Here is a 5,188-nt window from a genome sequence, read left to right as displayed (position 1 = left end):
CACCCACTCCAGCATTACTAGATTGACAACAGCTGGCAGCCAATGCCTGCCCAGCCTGTTTCCAACCTGCTACAAGTTCTGCCCAGAGATAGTTGGTGAGAGCCCCAGTGCCTCCAGATTAGTGACCAGAGTAACATGAATGTCCTGTTGCCTGTATATATTGAAAGAGAATAAAATGAAAAATATTAGAATGAAGCAAACTAACACATAATCTACAACTTAGTGCAAAAACACTACAATGTCTCAGATACAACAATCAACTTCAGATCACACACAAAAAAAAACAACAGGACAAGATGCCTGAAACAAGTGACCAAAGTACAGGGCCAGAAAATCTTCCAGAGTAAGAAATGCTAGTGGAATTACCTCATAAGGAATTCAAAAGAATTATATTTAGGTTCCTTAAATGGATTGAGAGAAAATTTGAAGAAACTGCAGACAAAGTCAAGGAAAACACAGTCAAAACTCTAGAAGATTTCAAAAAACAATACAAGAACAAACTGACAGATTAAATAGAAAATTAGAAACCATACAAAAACAACAAAAATGAATCTGAAAGATTAATACTAACATTTTAAAGATAAATAATGCATTGGAAGGACAAAGGAGTAGAATTGAATCAATGGAACAAAGAATTAATGAAATAGAAGACAAATCTCTCAACACCAATCTGTTGGAGGAACAATCAGAAAAATAAATTAAACAAAGTGAAGGAAGCTTGAGATTCATTTAGGTCACAATGAAGTGTGTTTGGAATTCCAGCACAGGAAGAGACAAAAAAAATATACTGATATATTGTTGAAGATTTGTTGTGAAAAAAAAAAAATACTCCCCCAATATTATGAAAGACAAGAAGATATGAATTCAAAAACTTAACAAACCGCCAGTAGGATAGACTCCAAAAGAAAATCACCAAGACATATCATAATCAAACTTGCCAAAGCCAAAGCCAAAGCAAGCATCTTGAAAGTAGCTCAGGAAAAATGAAAATTCACTTACAAAGGAGAACCAATAAACTAAGCTCTGTTGTCTCAGCAGAAATTATCCAGGCAAAAAGGCAATAGGATGACATATACAAAATGCTGAAAGAAAAAAAAAAAAAAGGTGCCAAGAAATGTACATACAGCAAAATTGACTCTCAAACACAATGGTCAAATTAGGAAATTCTCAGATGAACAGAAATTGAGAGAATTTGCAAAAACCAGATGAACTTTACAAGAAAAGCTGAAGAGAGTTTCCTGAACAGAGAATCAACAACTGCAGAAAACAACCTGAGATTAATACAGCAACATCTCCTATAAATCAAGTCAAATATAGAAGTATGAAAAATAAAATAAACCTATGTTGTTGTTGTTATTATCATGTGCCATCGAGTCAGACCCGACTCATAGCGACCCCTCCTTGGGTTTCTGAGGCAGTATCACTATGGAAGTAGATTGCTCCATTTTCCTTCCGAGGAGAGGCTGGTGGGTTTGAACCGCCAGCCTTCTGGTTAGCACTCAAGTGCCTTAGGCACTACACTACCAGAGCTCCCATAAATAAGCCTGTAAGATGGAAAATAGGGAACTGGAGATGCCAATTTGTAAAACATAACTACAAAGGAAAAAGAGAGAATAAATGATGTAGTTACAGAAGTTACAGATGGAGAGGAAGTCAAGACTATATGGAGGTAGAATGGACCACTTTAAGTTTGAGATTTTAATAATAAGCTTATTGTAACCTCAAAACAAATTAATAAACCTTCACTTCACAATAAAAAAGAAGAAAATTGTGAAGTCTCAGTAAACACTAACACAATAGCAATGAAGGAAATTATAAGAAAGTCCATAAACAAAATGAGATCAGAACAGAAAAATATATGGAAAAAAAATCAACACCACACACAAAAATACAAGAAAATGACACCAGTAAATCCATACCAATCAATAATTATGTTAAATGTAAATGAATTACATGCACCAGCTAGAGACAGAGAGTAGTAGAATGGATAAGAAAACACAATCCATCAGTATACTGTCTACAAAAGACTCATTTTAGACACTAATACAAGAATAAGCTAAAAATCAAAGGGTGAAAAAACATATATTACACAAATGGTAACCAAAAACTAGCAGAAGTGATACATTAATTTATAATAAAATAGACTTTAAAGCAAAAAGTCGCAAAAGAGACAAGGAAAAACATTATATAGTGACTAAAGGGTTGATTGAACCAGAAGACATTACCATAATAAAAATCCATGCACCCAATGAAAAATCCTCAAAGTACATAAATAAAACTTTAACAGAATTGAAAATAGAAATAGACAACTCCATAATAATAGTAAGAGACTTTAATACATCATTTTTAATGAATGACAGAACAACTAGAAAGAAACTTAAGAAAGATACAGAAGATCTAAACAACACACGCAACCAACTAAGCACATAGATAGGAGCTCTGGTAGCATAGTGCCTAAGGCACTTGATGAATAACCAGAAGACTGGCAGTTCAAACCCACCAGCCACTCCTCAGAAGGAAGGTTGCACAATCTACCTTTGTAGTGATACCACCTTGGAAACCCAATGAGGGTTTGTTATGAGTTGGGTCCAACTCAACGGCACATAACAACAACAACAACAACAAGCACATAGATATATACAGAATATTCCATCCAACAACAGCACAATATACATTCTTTTCTAGTGTGCATGGAACTTTCTCCAGAATAGATCATATGTTAGATCACAAAGCAAGCCTCAATAAAATTGGAAATCAACAACAGGAAGGTCAAAGACAAAAACTTAAATTGAAAACTAATTAACAAGAAAAAGAATTAATGGGTAATAGAAGAAATAAAAGATTTAATTATATATATCTCTCCCTTGAATCAAATGAGAATGAAAACACAGCATGACAAAATCCTTGGGACAATCAAAAGCAGTGCTCAGAGGACGATTTATACACACATCACAATAGATGCACACATCAAAAAAGAAGAATCAAAATCAATACTTTAACCCAACATCTCCAACTACTAGAAAAAAGAGAGCCCCCCCAAAAAAAGCCTACAATCAACAGAAGAAACTAAATAAAGAGTTAAGCAGAAATTAATAAAACAGGAAAATGATAGAATCAACAAGACTAAAAGTTAGTTCTTTGAAAATATCAATAAAATGGACAAATCACTGTCAAATCTAACAAAAGAAAACACAGTGCAAATAACTAAATAAGAAATGAGATAGGCAATGTCACAACAGAACCTACTGAAAAAAAGATAACAGACTACAGTGAAGCGCTGTACTCCAACAACTTTGAAAATCTATAAGAAATGAACAAATTTCCAGAAACACACTACATACCCACTGTGGTAGTTAAATTTGTATGTCAATTTGGCTGGGCCTGGTTGAGTGACTGGGCAGCTGGTGATAATTATTCCCTATGATGAGACTGGCAATCAACTCCATGGTGGGATCTACCACAAGCAACTGAGTAGCTGCTTTTGCGATGTGGTCTGCTTCCTGTATATAAGGAGAAGTCTTGGGGATAGTCTCTAGTTTATGGCACACTTGGACCCTACATGTAGCCATGTCATTGTTCAGCAGCCTGCCATGCTTTGTCAACTTTGGGATTTACAATGGACTTGAATTAATTGCTTGCCATGTGGTTTGGTAATATCAGGACTGTGCCATTTTATTTGTCGACCTTGGGTTTGTTAGCTTCAGCAGCCAGTAGCTGCCTGAGTGAAGAGATGCCTCTAGCTTCATTGGGCCAGGAGCAAGAGGCAGAGTTAAAGCCCAAGGACAAGGGGCTTTCGTACAGCCCTAGAGCCTGGCACTTTGAACTTGGACTTAAAGCCTCCAAACTGTGAGAGAATAAACTCCTGTATGTTAAGTCCATCCCATTTGTGGTATTTCTGTAAGAGTGGTACTGGGTAACCAATACAGAATATGGTACCGAGAGAGTGGGGTGCTGCTCTGATAGATCCCTTAAATGTGGAAACAGGAGTGGAGTGCATCCTTGACCCAAGACTCTGGCAGAGAGATCTCGGCATATGATATGAGAGATGGCAGGAGGAGAGCCAAGAGACTGGCAGAGAGATACTGGCAGAGAGACCAGCATGAACGATGGTAGTAGAAGAGCCCAGAGATCAGCATTAAACAACTACAGGCTTACCAACCCATGGAGGAGAAAGCCAGGTGCCATAGGTTAGGCGGTTTTCTGGTGAAGTGGGTTGCCCTCGACATTAATTGGTGAAGAGACCGGCATAAAATGGAGTAGCAGATTGGCCAGCCCATAGAGCAAGAAAGCTAAGTGTCCTTTGGGCAGAAAGATTTCTGGTGGAGTGGGTTGCCCTTTGGAATTAATCAGCAGTAATGGAGAGACTAAGGAAATGGGAAGCAGAGCTGCCTCATCCTCAAGGGTAGGACCATGGCCTTTGGGGGTTTAACCACCATAACCCCCTAGGTTTCAAAGAGTTAGACCATCACCAGCTTGGTTCTAGAGTGTGAGGCTGTTCATTCATATGTGCCAGGGGGATGGAGCCATAGCTGCTGCCCAAGAGAGAGGGAGAAGTGCTACCATGCCCAAGAGGTAGAGGAATGGGGCCCTCCAGGCCAAGGGGGTGACATTACCACCCAGGAAGTAGGGAATTAGAGCCACCCAGTGAAAGAGATCTGTACAGATGCCAAGTTTACAAGGGGTGTAATTGTGGTAGTAAAATTTGTATGTCAACTTGACTGGGCCTGGTTGAGTGGCTGGGCAGCCAGTGATAGTTATTCCCCATGATGAGACTGGCAATCAACTCCATGGTGGGATCTACCACAAGCAGCTGAGTAGCTGCTTTTGGCATTTGGTCTGCTTCCTGTATATAAGGAGAAGCCTTGGGGATAGTCCCTAGCTTATGGCACGCTTGGACATTGCATGTAGCTGTGTCATTGTTCAGCAGCCTGCCATGTTCTGCCAACCTTGGGACTCACTATGGAGATGAATTAATGGCCTGCCATGTGGTTTGGTAACATCAGAACTGTGCCATTTTATTTGTCGATCTTAGGCTTGTTAGCCTCAGCAGCCGATAGCTGCCTGAGTGAAGAGATGCCTCTAGCTTCAGTGGACAGGGAGAAAGAGGCAGAGCTGAAGCCCAAGGTCAAGGGGCTTTCACACATCCCCTAGAGCCTGGCATTTTGAACTTGAACTTAAACCCTTCTAA

Source organism: Orycteropus afer, unplaced genomic scaffold, assembly GCF_000298275.1.
Source record: "Orycteropus afer afer isolate SDZICR_OR568_19922 unplaced genomic scaffold, OryAfe1.0 scaffold00379, whole genome shotgun sequence".
Lineage (NCBI taxonomy): Eukaryota > Metazoa > Chordata > Mammalia > Tubulidentata > Orycteropodidae > Orycteropus > Orycteropus afer.
Note: the sequence above shows the minus strand (reverse complement) of the source record.